This window comes from Triticum dicoccoides, chromosome 7B (assembly GCF_002162155.2).
Source record: "Triticum dicoccoides isolate Atlit2015 ecotype Zavitan chromosome 7B, WEW_v2.0, whole genome shotgun sequence".
NCBI classification, from domain to species: Eukaryota; Viridiplantae; Streptophyta; class Magnoliopsida; order Poales; family Poaceae; genus Triticum; species Triticum dicoccoides.
The window spans coordinates 477,856,677-477,874,284 of record NC_041393.1 but is presented as its reverse complement, the minus strand read 5'-3'; the positions used below and the strand labels follow the sequence as shown (position 1 = coordinate 477,874,284).

The window sequence follows — 17,608 nt, the reverse complement described above, 5'->3', positions numbered from 1 at the left end:
TGTGTAACCCTAGCCCTCTCCGGTGTCTATATAAACCGGAGGGTTTTAGTCCGTAGGACGAACAACCATTACAACAATCATACCATAGGCTAGCTTCTAGGGTTTAGCCTCCTTGATCTCGTGGTAGATCCACTCTTGTACTACCCATATCATCAATATTAATCAAGCAGGAGTAGGGTTTTACCTCCATCGAGAGGGCCCGAACCTGGGTAAAAACATTGTGTCCCTTGTCTCCTGTTACCATCCGCCTAGACGCACAGTTCGGGACCACCTACCCGAGATCCGCCGGTTTTGACACCGACACTTCACTTATATCTATTTAGAGATGTTGGGGAACGTAGCAGAAATTCAAAATTTTCCTACGTGTCACCAAGATCTATCTATGGAGAGACCAGCAATGAGTAGAAAGAGAGTGCATCTACATACCCTTGTAGATCGCTAAGCGGAAGCGTTCAAGTGAACGGGGTTGATGGAGTCGTACTCGTCGTGATTCAAATCACCGATGATCCTAGTGCCGAATGGACGGCACCTCCGCGTTCAACACACGTACAGCCCGGTGACGTCTCCCACGCCTTGATCCAGCAAGGAGAGAGGGAGAGGTTGAGGAAGACTCCATCCAACAGCAGCACAACGGCGTGGTGGTGGTGGAGGAGCGTGGCAATCCAGCAGGGCTTCGCCAAGCACCATGGGAGAGGAGGAGTAGGAAGAGAGGTAGGGCTGTGCCAGAACTTCGTGTATAGCTCCCATGCGCCTCCCCACTATATATAGGGGTGGAGGGGCTGGTTTCTTGCCCTCCAAGTCCATTGGGGCGTTGGCCAAGGTGGGAGGAAAGAAATCTCATTATTTCCTTCCCCACCGATTGTTATCCCCCCTTTTTAGGGATCTTGATCTTATCCCTTCGGGGTATGATCTTATTCCTTCTAAGGGGGGATCTTGGTGCGCCTTGACCAGGGGTGTGGGGCCTTGCCCCCACTACCCACGTCCATGTGGGTTCCCCCATGCAGGTGGGCCCCACTCCGGAACCTTCTAGAACCTTCCCGGTACAATACCGAAAAATCCCGAACATTTTCCGGTGGCCAAAATAGGACTTCCCATATATAAATCTTTACCTCCGGACCATTACGGAACTCCTCGTGACGTCCGGGATCTCATCCGGGACTCCGAACAACATTCGGTAACCACATACAAACTTCCTTTATAACCCTAGCGTCATCGAAGCTTAAGTGTGTAGACCCTACGGGTTCGGGAGACATGTAGACATGACCGAGACGTTCTCCGGTCAATAACCAACAGCGGGATCTGGATACCCATGATGGCTCCCACATGTTCCACGATGATCTCATCGGATGAACCACGATGTCAAGGACTTAATCAATCCCGTATTCAATTCCCTTTGTCTATCGGTATGTTACTTGCCCGAGATTCGATCGTCGGTATCCAATACCTTGTTCAATCTCGTTACCGGCAAGTCACTTTACTCGTTCCGTAACACATCATCCCGTGATCAACTCCTTGGTCACATTGCGCATATGATGATGTCCTACCGAGTAGGCCCAGAGATACCTCTCCGTTTACACGGAGTGACAAATCCCAGTCTCGATCCGCATAAAACAATAGATACTTTCGGAGATACCCGTAGTGCACCTTTATAGTCACCCAGTTACGTTGTGACGTTTGATACACCCAAAGCACTCCTACGGTGTCCAGGAGTTACACGCTCTCATGGTCGAAGGAAGAGATACTTGACATTGGCAAAGCTCTAGCAAATGAACTACACGATCTTTTGTGCTAGTCTTAGGATTGGGTCTTGTCCATCACATCATTCTCCTAATGATGTGATCCCGTTATCAACGACATCCAATGTCCATAGCCAGGAAACCATGACTATCTGTTGATCACAACGAGCTAGTCAACTAGAGGCTCACTAGGGACATATTGTGGTCTATGTATTCACACGTGTATTACGATTTCCGGATAATACAGTTATAGCATGAATAAAAGACAATTATCATGAACAAGGAAATATAATAATAATGCTTTTATTATTGCCTCTAGGGCATATTTCCAACAAGAGAGATGACAGGAATTGGTCATTCACATGGTTAGTCATAAAATCCTACATAAAACGTGTAGATAACTGAATATGATATCTTTGATTCCTTGCAATAGTTTTGCGATATAAAGATGGTGATATTAGAGTCGTGCTAGTTGAGTAATTGTGAAATTGGGAAATACTTGTGTTGAGGTTTGCAAGTCCCATAGCATGCACGTATGGTGAACCGTTATGTAACGAAGTTGGAGCATGAGGTGTTCTTTGATTGCTTTCCTTATGAGTGGAGGTCGGGATCGCGCGATGGTTAACCCCTACCAACCCTTCCCCTAGGAGCATGCGTAGTAGTACTTTGCTTCGAGGGCAAGTAGACTTTTGCAATAAGTATATGAGTTTTTTATGACTAATGTGAGTCCATGGATATACGCACACTCACCCTTCCACTTTGCTAGCCTCTATTGTGCCGCGCAACTTTCGCCGGTATCATGAACCCATTATTTACCTTCCTCAAAACAGCCACCATACCTACCTATCATGGCATTTCCATAGCCATTCCGAGATATATTTCCATGCAACTTCCATCATCATCATATACATGACTTGAGCATTCATTATCATATTGCTTTGCATGATCGTAAGATAGCTAGCATGATGTTTTCATGGCTTGTCTGTTTTTTGATGTCATTGCTATGCTAGATCATTGCACATCCCGGTACACTACCAGAGGCACTCACATAGAGTCATATCTTTGTTCTAGATATCGAGTTGTAATATTGAGTTGTAAGTAAATAAAAGTGTGATGATCATCATTATTAGAGCATTGCCCCAGTGAGGAAAGGATGATGGAGACTGTGATTCCCCCACAAGTCGGGATGAGACTCCGGACTTTACGAAAAATAAAAGAGGCCAAAGAAGCCCAAATAAAAAAAGAGGCCAAAGAAACCCACCAAAAAAAATAAAAAATAAAAAATAAAAATGAGAGAAAATGAGAGAAAAAGAGAGAAGGGGCAATGTTACTATCCTTTTACCACACTTGTGCTTCAGAGTAGCACCATGTTCTTCATAGAGAGAGTCTCCTATGCTTTCACTTTCATATACTAGTGGGAATTTTTCATTATAGAACTTGGCTTGTATATTCTGATGATGGGCTTCCTCAAACGCCCGAGGTCTTCATGAGCAAGCAAGTTGGATGCACACCCACTTAGTTTCCAGTTTGAGCTTTCATATATTTATAGCTCTAGTGCATCCGTTGCATGGCAATCCCTACTCACTCACATTGATATCTATTGATGGGCATCGCCATAGCCCGTTGATACGCCTAGTTGATGTGAGACTATCTTCTCCCTTTTTGTCCTCACAACCACCACCATATACCACCATAGTGCTATGTCCATGGCTTGTGCTCATGTATTGCGTAAGAGTTGAAAAACCAGAAGCGCGTTAAAAAGTATGAACCAATTGCTTGGCTGAAACCGGGGTTGTGCATGATGGGAGTATTTTGTGTAATGAAGATGAAGCATAGCCAGACTATATGATTTTGTAGGGATGAGCTTTCTTTGGCTATGTTATTTTGATAAGACATAATTGCTTGGTTGGTATGCTTGAAGTATTATTGTTTTTATGTCAAATGCTAGACTATTGCTTTGAATCACTCGTGTCTTAATATTCATGCCATGATTAGACATATGTTCAAGATTATGCTAGGTAGCATTCCACATCAAAAATTATCTTCTTATCATTTACCTACTCGAGGACGAGCAAGAATTAAGCTTGGGGATGCTGATACGTCTCCGTCGTATCTATAATTTTTGATTGTTCCATGCCAATATTCTTCAACTTTCATATACTTTTGGCAACTTTTTATACTATTTTGGGACTAACATATTGATCCAGTGCCCAGTGCCAGTTCCTGTTTGTTGCATGTTTTATGTTTTGCAGAAACCCAATATCAAACGGAATCCAAACGGGATAAAAACGGATGGAGAATTATTTTAGAATATTTGGGATTTTTCGGAGGAAGAATCAACGCGAAACAGTGCCTGAGGTGGCCACGAGACAGGGGGCGCACCCTCCCCCCTAGGCACGCCTAGCACTCTCCGGGCCACCTGTAAGGCGGTTGACGCTCTTCTTTTGCCTCAAGAAAGCTAATTTTATGAGAAAAATCTGGGCGAAAGATTCACCCCAATCGGAGTTCCGGATCTCCGGATATAAAAGAAACGGTGAAGGGGCAGAATCAGGGAACGCAGAAACAGAGAGAGATAGAGAGATAGATCCAATCTCGGAGGGGCTCTCGCCCCTCCCACGCCATGGGAGCCAAGGACCAAAGGGGAAACCCTTCTCCCATCTAGGGAGAAGGTCAAGGAATAAGAAGAAGGAGGGGGGCTCCCCCCCCTTGCTTACGGTGGCGCCGGAACGCCGCCGGGGGCCATCATCATCACCACGATCTTCACCAACACCTCCGCCATCTTCACCAACATATCCGTCACCTTCCCCCCTCTATCTACAATGGTCCACTCTCCCGCAACCCGCTGTACCCTCTACTTGAACATGGTGCTTTATGCTTCATATTATTATCCAATGATGTGTTGCCATCCTATGATGTCTGAGTAGATTTTCGTTGTCCTATTGGTGGTTGATGAATTGCTATGATTGATTTAATTTTCTTGTGGTTATGTTACTGTCCTTTGGTGCCCATCATATGAGCGCGCGCGTGGATCACACCATAGGATTAGTTGTATGTTGATAGGACTATGTATTAGAGGGCAAGAGTGACAGAAGCTTCAACCTAGCATAGAAATTGATGTATACGGGATTGAAGGGGGACCAATATATCTTAATGCCATGGTTGGGTTTTACCTTAATGAACGTTAGTAGTTGCGGATGCTTGCTAATAGTTCCAATGATAAGTGCATAGAATTCCAAGTCAGGGATGACATGCTAACAGTGGCCTCTCCCACATAAAACTTGCTATCGGTCTAGTAAAGTAGTCAATTGCTTAGGGACAATTCCACAATTCCTACCACCACTTTTCCACACTCGCTATATTTACTTTATTGCATCTTTATCTAAACAACCCCTATTTTTTATTTACGTGTTCTTTATTATCTTGCAAACCTATCCTATCACACCTACAAAGTACCTCTAGTTTCATACTTGTTCTAGGTAAAGCGAACGTCAAGCGTGCATAGAGTCGTATCAATGGAAGATAGGACTTGAGAGAGTATTTGTTCTACCTTTAGCTCCTCGTTGGGTTCGACACTCTTACTTATCGAAAGAGGCTACAACTATCCTGTATACTTGCGGGTCATCAGTGGCTGCTAGCTACTTCGCACTTTGCTAGGCTGAACCTCGGTTGGGGGGGGGGAGGGCATGGATTCATAGCTTAGTGATACGTCTCCAATGTATCTATAATTTTTGATTGTTCCATGCTATTATATTACCCCTTTTGAATGTTTATGGGCTTTATTTTACACATTTATATCATTTTTGGGACTAACCTACTAACCGGAGACCCAACCCATATTGCTGTTTTTTGTCTATTTTAGTATTTCGAAGAAAAGGAATATCAAACGGAGTCCGATCGGGATGAAACCTTCGGGAGCGTGATTTTTGGAACAAATCTGATCCGGAGAGTTTGGAGTGCAACTCAAGAAGCCTCCAAGGGCCCCACGAGATAGGAGGGAGCGCCCCCCTATAGGGAACGCCCCCTGTCTCGTGGGCCCCTCGGGCGGCACCGACGTACTTCTTCCTCCTATATATACCTACGTACCCCGAAAACATCCAGGAGCACCACGAAACACAATTTCCACCGCCGTAACCTTCTGTATCCGCGAGATCTCATCTTGGATCCTTCGCCGGCACTCTGCCGGAGGGGGAAGCAACCACGGAGGGCCTCTACATCAACATCCTTGCCCCTCCGATGAGTTGTGAGTAGTTTACCACATACCTACGGGTCCATAGTTATTAGCTAGATGGCTTCTTCTCTCTTTTTGGATCTCAATACAATGTTCTCCCCCTCTCTTGTGGAGATCTATTTGATGTAAACTCTTTTTGCGTTGTGTTTGTCGAGATATGAATTGTGGGTTTATGATCAAATTTATCTATGAATAATATTTGAATTTCTCTGAATTCTTTTATGTATGAGTGAGTTATCTTTGCAAGTCTCTTCAAATTATCAGTTTGGTTTGGCCTACTAGATTGATCTTTCTTGCCATGGGAGAAGTACTTAGCTTTGGGTTCAATCTTGCGGTGTTCTTACACAGTGACAGAAAGGGTTGCAAGACACGTATTGTATTGTTGCCATCGAGGATAACAAGATGGGGTTTATATCATATTGCATGTGTTTATCCCTCTATATCATGTCATCTTGCTTAATGCGTTACTCTGTTCTTATGAACTTAATACTCTAGATGCAGGCAGGAGTCGGTCAATGTGTGGAGTAATAGTAGTAGATGCAGGCAGGAGTCGGTCTACTTGTTATGGACGTGATGCCTATGTACATGATCATGCCTAGATAATCTCATAACTATGCGCTTTTCTATCAATTGCTCGACAGTAATTTGTTCACCCACCGTAATACTTATGCTATCTTGAGAGAAGCCTCTAGTGAAACCTATGGCCCCCGGGTCTATCTCTTATCATATTTGCTTTCAATCTACTTTATTTGCATCTTTACTTTTTGCATCTATCTTATAAAATACCAAAAATATATCTATCTTATCATACTATCTTGATTAGATCTCACTTTCGCAAGTGGCCGTGAAGGGATTGACAACCCCTTTATTGCGTTGGTTGCGAGTTCTCAGTTTGTTTGTGTAGGTGCGTGGGACTTTTGAGGAGCCTCCTACTGGATTGATACCTTGGTTCTCAAAACTGAGGGAAATACTTACGCTACACTTTGCTGCATCACCCTCTCCTCTTCGAGGAAAACCAACGCAAGCTCAAGACGTAGCAAGAAGGATTTCTGGCGCCGTTGCCGGGGAGGTCTTCGCTCAAGTCAAGACATACCAAGTACCCATCACAAACTCATCTCCCTCGCATTTACATTATTTGCCATTTGCCTCTCGTTTTACTCTCCCCCACTTCACCCTTGCCGTTTTATTCGCTCTCTCTTTCCCAATCTCCTCCTCTCTCTTTCGCTTGCCTTTTTTGTTTGCTTGTGTGTTGGATTACTTGTTGCCATGGCACAAGATAATACCAAGTTGTGTGACTTCTCGTATACCAATAATAATGATTTCCTTAGTACTCCGATTGCTCTTCTTAATGATGTTGAGTCTTGTGAAATCAATACCGCTTTGCTGAATCTTGTTATGAAAGATCAATTCGCCGGTCTTCCTAGTGAAGATGCCGCTACTCATCTAAACAATTTTGTTGATTTGTGTGATATGCAAAAGAAGAAAGATACGGATAACAATATTGTCAAATTGAAGTTATTTCCGTTTTCACTTAGAGATTGTGCTAAAGTTTGGTTTTCGTCTTTGACTAAAAATAGTATTGATTCTTGGAACAAGTGCAAAGATGCTTTTATCTCTAAGTATTTTTCTCCCGCTAAGATCATCACTCTTAGGAACGATATTATGAATTTTAAACAACTTGATCATGAGCATGTTGCCCAATTTTGGGAAAGAATGAAATTGATGCTTCGCAATTTCCCTACTCATGGTTTGAATTTATGGATGATCATACAAATTTTTTATGCCGGTTTGAACTTTGCTTCTAGAAATCTCTTAGATTCGGCTGCGGGAGGCACGTTTATGGAAATCACATTAGGAGATGCTACAAAATTGCTTGATAATATTATGGCTAATTATTCTCAATGGCACACCGAAAGATCTAGTAAAAAAGTGCATGCTATAGAAGAAATCAATGTTTTGAGTGGAAAGATGGATGAACTTATGAAGATGTTTGCTACTAAAAATACTCCTCTTGATCCCAGTGATATGCCTTTGTCTTCCTTGATTGAGAATAATAATGAATCTATGGATGTGAATTATGTTGGTAGGAATAGTTTTGGAAACAATGCTTATAGAGGAAATTTTAATGCTAGACCGTTCCCTAGTAATCCCTCTAATAATTATGGGAATTCCTACAATAATTCTTATGGTAATTTTAATAAGATGCCCTCTGATTTTGAGAATAGTGTGAAAGAATTTATGATTTCTCAAAAGAATTTTAATGCTTTGCTTGAAGAAAAATTGCTCAAAGTTGATGATTTGGCTAGGAACGTTGATAGACTTTCGCTTGATGTTAATTCTCTTAAACTTGGATCTTCTTCTCCTAAGCATGATATCAATGAGTCTCTCAAAGTAATAAGAATTTCCATTGACGAGTGCAAGGAAAGAACCGCTAGATTGCGTGCTAAGAAAGAAAGCTTTATAAAAGCGTGTTCTTCTAGTCTTCGTGAAAATAATGATGAGGATCTTAAAGTTATTGATGTGTCCCCGATTAGATCTATGTTTTGCAACATGAATTTTGATGATTATGGGAGTGATGATGAATCAACTTTGCCTAGAAGGCGTCCCAAAAGTTTGGAGTCTTTAGATCTTAATGTTAAATTTGGTAAAAATGAGATTGGAGAATCCTCAACTTCTAATAATATTGAACTTACTATCTCGGAGTTCAAGGAATTTGATTATGATAATTGCTCTTTAAAAGGTTGTATTTCCTTGTTGCAATCCGTTGTTAATTCTCCTCATGCTTATAGTCAAAAAAAAGCTTTTACCAAACATATTGTTGATGCCTTGATGCAATGTTATGATGAAAAACTTAATTTGAAAGTTTCTATACCTAGAAAACTTAATGATGAGTGGGAACCTACTATAAGGATTAGAATTAAAGATTATGAATGTTTTGCTTTGTGTGATTTGGGTGCTAGTGTTTCCACGATTCCGAAAACTTTATGTGATATTCTAGTTTTCCATGATCTTGATGATTGCTCTTTAAATTTGCACGATTCCACCATTAAAAAGCCTATGGGAAGGATTAATGATGTTTTTATTGTTGCAAATAGAAATTTGATGCCCGTAGATTTTATCGTTCTTGATATAGATTGCAATCTTTCTTGCCCTATTATTCTCGGTAGACCTTTCCTTAGAACGATTGGTGCGATTATTGATATGAAGGAAGGGAATATCAGATTCCAATTTCATCTACTACCACTATAAAAGCACGAGAGGGCGGAGAACCAAGTCATCATATCCATCCAAACCTGCAATCTGATGGTCTTCATCCCTTCAAAACACCAAACACGTTTTATGCTGTAATTACCCACCATGCCATTGGGTTACCATCCTTACAAACACGTCGCGTCCAAAAAAATAATATTCCGGGTCCTCCAGCGACCACGCCCTCGGGCAGTTTGGCCACCGCCCACCTCTTCCCCCGCATCTTCCCCTCCAGACCCCCATGTCCTCCCGCCCCGTTCCTCCGGCACCTGTTCGCCGCCCTTCGCCCCACCATCCCCTCCTACTGGAGCTGCCCCCCGCTGGACCCACCCTTCGCAGCACCCCGTTGGAGCCGCCCCTTGCCGCGCTGGATCCGCCCTTCGCCGCCCCCCCTCCCCCACGCCGCTGGAGCCGCCGTCGGAGCTGCCCTTCGCCGCAGGCCGCCGCCGAGCCGCTCGCCGCTGTTCCTCTCCTGCTTCACGTGAGACTACAAGTGCACAGGCGGGAGGATTTTCCTAGCCCTGCCCCGTCCTCTCATCTCTCGATCTGATTGAAGCCACGGCCCGGGAATGGCAGCTGAGTCGTCGGCGGTGGCCGGCACGCGGAAGGCGCCCTCCATTGAGTGGCGGTGGGTGTCCGCGGGGGAGGAGGAGGACGACAAGCTGGAGGGCCATGGCGATGGATTTCTCCATCTCTCCGGTAGACAGGTAAGAAATCCCCTTCTTGGACAAGAAATCTTCTTCCATTTACTATCCAGCATCAGAGAGATCTTAGAGCTTCAGTTCAACGCGTGCAGGTTGCCCATCTTCCCGGATGAGGCGGCTAGCGCGGTGGCCCTAATGGATTTGATTGGTGGCGAAGAGGAATCCGCCAATGGATCTTGTGGGGCTGTTGTCGCCGGATTTGCGCATGGCTCATCTGGGCAGTTCGTACGTGGTGTTGTGTGCAGCAAGGAGAGGACTGTAGCTACCGGTGGTGCCGCCATGTCCGTAATTCCCTTCCTGATCCGTGGATCAGATTTGGTGCTTTCCGGTAACGGCGGCAGTGACTGAAGTAAATGCAGCCATGGGTCGCTGGAGCACCTGTCTCCTAACTCCCCGAGCGTGGATCTTCTTTTGGTGAGAGCGGCGACCGGTGGAGCCACCGTCTGTGACAAGGCGACTGCCCACTCCGGCGTACATGGAGTTCTTGATGCAGCGGATTAACAGGTACAGATCTGTTCCTTAGTTCGAGTTACTCCGCAGGTTTGAATTGGGGATTTCTAAAGATCTAATTGATGCTTGTTGGTATGCAGCAGAACTCCGCTAGAGGAGGTGAACGGCAGCGACATACCTATCACCTATGGAGCCCCTGCACTACCCCGTGATGTCGTCGCCGGGGGCGAGCTGCCGGCCACGACGGCGTCAACTGTGGATGCCCAGATCTGTGCTGCGGTCGCGGCTGCAGAGCCAGCGACGGGAGACAAGGCACAGACATCTGAGCAACCCATACATCAGATTGACCCCAAAAGTCCTGGGTGGATGCGAAGGTATGCAGAATTGTAGATTGACAGAAGATAAGATTTGTTGGTAATTATATCTCGCAAATTTGAGTAGTAAAGAATTGCTGGCTTTGGGATTCAGCTAGTGTGGGCAGAAAACATCTGTAAAAATGAGTCATTTACCATGGCTGCTGCAGGAAATAAGATTTGTTGGTAATTAAACGTTGCAAATTCCAGTAGTAAAGAGTAGCTCGTTCTGCGATTCAGCAAGCGTGGGCAGACATGGCGATGGATTTCTCCAGCTCTCAGACAGGTAATAAATCCCCTTGGACAAGAAATCTTCTTCCATTTACTATCCAGCATCAGAGAGATCTTAGAGCTTCAGTTCAACGCGTGCAGGTTGCCCATCTTCCCGGATGAGGCGGCTAGCGCGGTGGCCCTAATGGATTTGATTGGTGGCGAAGAGGAATCTGCCAATGGATCTTGTGGGGCTGTTGTCGCCGGATTTGCGCATGGCTCATTTGGGCAGTTCGTACATGGTGTTGTGTGCAGCAAGGAGAGGACTGTAGCTACCGGTGGCGCCGCCATGTCCGGTTTCAGTGAGAGCGAGGGTGACAACGCAGATGCAATTGGCCAAGCCGACGACCAAAGCACATATTGATGAACACCAAGAGGCTGTGATTCAAGATCGAACTGAAAGTGGTGATGGAGGGTTTGCTCAATCTACTACTTGCAAGGTGGATCCGCAAGCCCCTGGGTGGACTTAGAGGTAATAGGCATTTACTTACAAGAGGTAAATGGTCTGTAGCAAAACCAGAGTTGCGATGATGTCTTGGTTATTGTAGTTTCATATGATCCCCTGAGGCATTGTCAGAGTAGCCCAGCTTTTTTGTTTTGGTTGCCTGGACTATGAGAAAGTAAATAGAACTGGAAATGTTGTGATGGATATGAGTGTTGTAGTTGTACTGCCATGTGTCGGATCTTGCATTTCCCCTGAATTAGTTTCTTGTTACAAAAAAAACTAGACAGATGTACAAAAAATGATTGGTATTTCATATATAAGAATTTTGCTTCATGTTGCTGCAGAGTAAGAGTCGGGAATCAGCCAACGGATAGAGCCCCATGCCCAGAAAGATTAGGCGTGCTGGAGGAGACAATTCGAGGGCATGCAGATAAATTGGGGGACCATGTAGTTGAGCCTGCTATTGGCTTAACATTCGACTCCTTCGGTGAAGCATATGATTTTTGCAACCTTATTCGTGGGAGCATGGTTTCGGTATCAGGTAAGACACGCCATTTTGCTTGTTTTTCGTGGTAAACACATCTATGGCAAGTGCACACATAGTTTTCAATGTTTCAGTAAAGAGTCATCCATCGGGCATGAAGCAATAGAACCATTGACTGAAGATTCCTTAGTTTACACACGATGTCTGATGAAGTGTGTCACTGCTCATGGAATTTTCAGAGTTAGAGTAAGAGGTCATCGATCCAACAGAGTTAGAATATTGATCATTTAAAATTAGATTGTAGGTCATGGACAGTGTGTGAACATGTATGCTAATTGCCGACTAAATTTTCGGAGTAAAATATGACGTAGATACACACGATTTTGTCATGTCATTGCAGAGCTTGATTAAGTTTATACAGTACATTTTATGGAGTATGCTAACTCTCCGCTGCACTGAAATTACAGGACACCCTGTCCCAGCGGGCTCGGCACACTCTCCGGTCCGCTGAAATTACAGGATACCCTGTCCCGGTAGGCTCGACACTCTCCGCTCTGCTGAAATTACAGGACCGGACACTATGTCTGGGAAGAATTGGTGCCCTGGAGCAAATGATTTAGGGGTATACAGATTAGTTGGGTGAGCACGGTGCTATTGGGCTAACACTAGATCTCCACAACTATTAAACAGTCAAACAAGAACTTTCTTATGTGCACCCCGCAAAACGTCCACAGACACATCACGACCACACGATGAAGCCCACACGACCCAATCTAACAGCCATCATTAATTTATTCGAGATCTGGTGTGCGCCTAGCAGTTTACGTAGACTGACCGTACTCCACCAGATGATTCGTCAGACTAATTGAGGGACTTCGATCGGCTTTTAATGTCACGGCTGATTTGCTTCCAAAATCCATCATTCGGTTTCCAAATGAGCCTGATTTCTTCCCGGGTCCCCCCATAAATCCTGCAATTAATCCCACATCCACCGCCCCACCTAACTCTCACCCCCCATCTCGACTGCCTCCGCGAGGCCGCCACAGCTCCATCGCCGAGCTAACCACGCCCCTCGCTGATCTGGTTCTCTCCTTCAGCGATCTTCCAGTCCCACTGCGGCCGTGAGATTCATCGCGCCGGTGTTGCATCCCTCTGGTGGCTGCGCCTGCCATTATCCATGGAACAAGCTCAGAGCCCCCCTTGCCTTCCTGTTCCTCTCCCGTGTTGGTGTCCTATGTGCCACCCATGATGTTCTCTCCTGCATGGACATCCCTAAGACGCTCTTAGGTTGCACATGCGTTGGTCCTATTGCTGCGTGTGATGTGCCTTGCTGCTAAGCGTTGATCCAGTTTGTAAGTTTTTTTAGTCCAATCCAGTTTGTAAGGCTTTTTTTTGAGCCCAATCCAGTTTGTAAGTAGTGCTACGTGAGAGATGATCAGATGAGATGGGCCTGATAATCTTGTTGCTGCTGTTGTACTACATGTCCATCGGGAGCAAGGCTAGGAGAAAACAAGAGAAAAGAAGCGGCGAAAGTGACACAGTCCAGTACAGATCTCGAATTGAATCCTCCTCTATAAGGGTAACATTCTCTCATTTGGATTGATTAATGCTGGAAATTCTGTTTTTCTTCTAATTTTAATCCTTCATTCAGGTATGCATCTAATCAGTTGTATTGCATCTAATGTACATATGCTGTGTGGCAAAAAGACGTTTGTAAACTCAAATACGTGTGCTTCAGATGTGTCTAATATATGTTACATTAGCACCAAATTAGCGCTTCTCATTAACCATGCTCCCATGATATCTAACATATGCTTCTAATACAGAGATCTAATGTGATCGCGGACATTAGAATTCTTACACCCATCTCGGCAAGCATGCAGATTTCTCAAATCTAATCAGTTGTAGTGTCAAATCATTGCTTCGTATTAGCCTTGCTTCCTACTTTTTTATTTATCACATATCTTTTTTGCTTCACCCACTACCCGCATGTGCTTTAGTCGCTGCAGGTGTTGCTTCCCGGAGTGAATTTTTGACACAACCATTGCCTGTGTGAGCACTTCATTATTTCCCATTGATGATTTTACTATGCAGGTTTCTCTGCCTACAACCCGATGCATTGTAAAGATGTCGAGTACGCTACCACCAAGATGAGGTTGTCTTATTGATGACGGCGAGCTCGCGGTGCATGTGAGATAGTCCAGTCAGCGTGCTTGTGACGCTAACTAGACGGGTGGAAAATAATGTTTTTGTGATAGCAATTTTTATTTCTTAATAATTTTTAAAAATGGGGACATATGTAATTACCAGTTGCATTTTTTGCCCAGCGCTTCATTATCACCATGGAAGCAAATTCTCGATATAATTGAAGCAATGGTTCATTGTCATGGAAGCATATCCCATAACGGAAGCAAGGTGTGCTTACAACAGAACGGAAATTTCATTATATTCCAAGGAGATAGGAGTTTGCTTCCATCTACCTAGAGTTTGCTTCCATCTGCCTATTCACAACACAAGCAGACACGAATTATTCGACACAAATGGTGGTAACAATTTATATTATTGTGGAAGCAAATTGAGTCGATGATAGCATATTATAATTGAGTCGAAAGCTGAGTTGGATTTTTTTTTTGCTTACATTGTTCTTGCTTGATTTCTATGGAGATACATGGTTAATGCTCTGCCGAATATGCGTGCAAGGCACTGTTTTGGATTGGTTGGCATTTTATGGCAACCTTCAGATGTTGATGCAAAAGACAAGCGACATGTTACTGTTTTCATATGATCTAATTAGCTTTTGTCCGATGTGGTCATGGTACAAGGCATAATTTTGCCAAATGTATTGCTTGATACAGGTAGGGAACATAAACACATCTACATGAGCTATTTCATGCTTTGCTTTGCTATTTTAATGCTTTGCTTTGCTAACTATTGCTATGTTAGTAACTTCCAATAGCATATGACATGAAATATTCATTGCATTTTATTTTATTTTGCACCCTGATCCACTCACCCAAGAAGGAGCAGTTATCCATGAGTAGAATCTTGGCTTAACTTGTATCAATCTTGTTTTGTAAGGATCGTAATGAAGCAAAGTAGAATCGCGAGAAGACACAAAAGTTGTGTTTTAGTAGAACGTGTCATAGTCTCTTCTTCGATAGTAATATGCAATAATTTTTTTGTAAGTTTAATATTAGTAGCACGTTCCTTGTAATTGATCTACAGTGATGGCGGCAACACTAAGCTAGAACCCAATATTGACTCATTCGGCATGGGCATGCTGCTAGATATGCATGCATGTCAATGCTTGTTTTACATGGAGCTTCTTGATGTACATTGACCATGATGATCCTTTCATTTTTATTATGCAACTATTTATATTATTTTATCAGAACTTAAGGATTCACTGAAGCTTGTGACTTTCGATTTTCTCACCGAAACTACAAAGCTTCACTGAAGGGACGACACGACTTAAGTTCAAGTCATTGAAGGAGTGATAATTCTTACAGATCAAAGTAAACACCTATCGTATGTGGGTTTCAAAAATACGAAAGTCTGATAATAGACAAAAGCACTCATCGTTCAACTTATTTGTATTTTTTTATGAACTATATTATTGGTGACGCTTCTATGGTCAAGGATATAAAATTTTCTTCTGTGGATGAACTGGGTTATTAAATTTCATTCCAGGCTTGAGCATGACAATGAGTAGAAGGTGCACAATGTGTGTACAAGATTGTTACACTATCATCTTAGCCCAGTTTTGCACAATGTGTGTATACCATGTTGAAGGCTACTTCCAGTTCTTCTATTTTGTTATCATATTACTTTTGGTAATGTATCTTTTTCCTGCCTTATATGGACTTGTGGTGATTCGTGGGTTGTAGGGCATGGGGATCTTAAGGATTATTTATTAATTTCTACACTGAATGTATGAAAAGATTGTTGTTGTTACACAAAGTCATGGTAGCACCAGTTGTATCTATAGATTGTGATACATGGTGATGCATCTTTGTGAGGTTAATCGTGGGTTGAGAAGTCCATTTGCAAAACTATATCTACAAAGGCATAATTTCATACAAATTAAGATTTGAAATAATTGTTTGCTAAGTAAGATAACCGGGGAAATTTCTTTCTATGATTATACGTGCCTTGCACGTGCACACTTACTAGTTTAAAGAAAGGCATGGAGCACTTTCCAAGAAAGAAAGTCAAATTACCTTATGAATCTATCATGCGTGCTACTTATGAATTTAGTGCCAAAGATGGCACTCGTTAGATCTATCCTTGCTTTTATGCCTAGCTAGGGGCGTTAAACGATAGCGCTAGTTGGGAGGCAACCCAATTTTCTTTATGTTTTTTTTTTGTTTTTGCTCCTGCTTAGTAATAAATCTTGCATCTACCTTCTGTTTAGATGCGTTTTTATCTTTTAATTAGTGTTTGTGCCAAGTAGAACCTATAGGATAACCTACGATGATAGTTGATTTTATTCTGATGAAAAACAGAAACTTTGCACGCATGAATATAATTTTGTTAAATCACAGGAACATGCTTTTGCGTTGATTATTTTTGCTGATGTTCAATAGACAAATTGTCCAGGACTTCGTATTTGGTAGGATTTTTAGAGTTCCAGAAGTTTGCGTTAGTTACAGATTGCTACAGACTGTTCTGTTTTTGACAAATTCTATTTTTCTTGTGTTGTTTGCTTATTTCAGTGCATCTATGGCTAGTAATTCAGTCTATGAACCATAAAGAAGTTGGAATACAGTAGGTTTAACACCAAATTAAATAAAGAATGAGTTCATTGCAGTACCTTATGTGGTGGTTTCGTTTTCTTTCACTAACAGAGCTTATAAGATTTCCTGTTGAGTTTTGTGTTGTGAAGTTTTCAAGTTTTGGGTAAAGCTTTTATGGACTATGGAATAAAGGGTGGCAATAGCCTAAGCTTGGGGATGCTTATGGCACCCCAAGATATTCAAGAATGGCCAAAAGCCTAAGCTTGGGGATGCCCCGGGAAGGCATCCCCTCTTTCGTCTTCGTTCATTGGTAACTTTACTTGGAGCTATATTTTTATTCGCTACATGATATGTGTTTTGCTTGGAGCGTCGTGTATTATATTAGTCTTTGCTTTTTAGTTTACCATAATCATCCTTGCTATACACACCTTTTGGAAGAAGCCTATTTAATTAGAATTTGCTAGAATACTCTATGTGCTTCACTTATATCTTTTGAGCTTGATAGTTTTTGCTCTAGTGCTTCACTTATATCTTTTAGAGCATGGTGGTGTCTTAATTTTGAAGAAATTGCTAGTCTCTCATGCTTCACTTATATTATTTTGAGTCTTTTAGAACAGCAAGGTATTTGCTATTGTCATAAAGTTGGTCCTAGAATGGTAGGCATCCAAGTTGGGTATAACAAAAACTATCATAGAAAAGTGAATTGGATGCTATGATCAACTTGATACTTGATAATTGTTTTGAGATATGGAGGTAGTGATATTAAAGTCATGCTAGTTGGGTGATTATGAATTCAAAGAATGCTTGTGTTGAAGTTAGCAAATCCCGTAGCATGCACGTAAGGTTAAAATTGTGTAACAAATTTGAAATATGAAGTGTACTTGGCTTGTGCATCCTTATGAGTGGCGGTCGGGGACGAGCAATGGTCTTTTCCTACCAATCTATCCCCCTAG

General features: G+C 42.8%; 1 long non-coding RNA gene across 4 annotated transcripts; it reads left to right on the top strand.

The window, feature by feature from the left end:
* Positions 1 to 9,406: 9,406 nt before the first annotated feature.
* Positions 9,407 to 14,724, top strand: LOC119336504. 4 transcript variants are annotated; one of them, XR_005162583.1, is made up of 9 exons: positions 9,409 to 9,920; positions 10,010 to 10,421; positions 10,508 to 10,741; positions 10,891 to 11,006; positions 11,093 to 11,462; positions 11,780 to 11,976; positions 12,387 to 13,498; positions 14,014 to 14,152; positions 14,247 to 14,724. It is a non-coding gene; the product is annotated as an uncharacterized LOC119336504 (long non-coding RNA). The 4 variants fall into 4 exon arrangements; XR_005162582.1 differs by having other exon boundaries at positions 9,407 to 9,920; positions 11,093 to 11,486; positions 14,014 to 14,709; XR_005162581.1 differs by having other exon boundaries at positions 10,511 to 10,741; positions 14,014 to 14,709.
* The last annotated feature ends 2,884 nt before the right edge of the window (positions 14,725 to 17,608 follow it).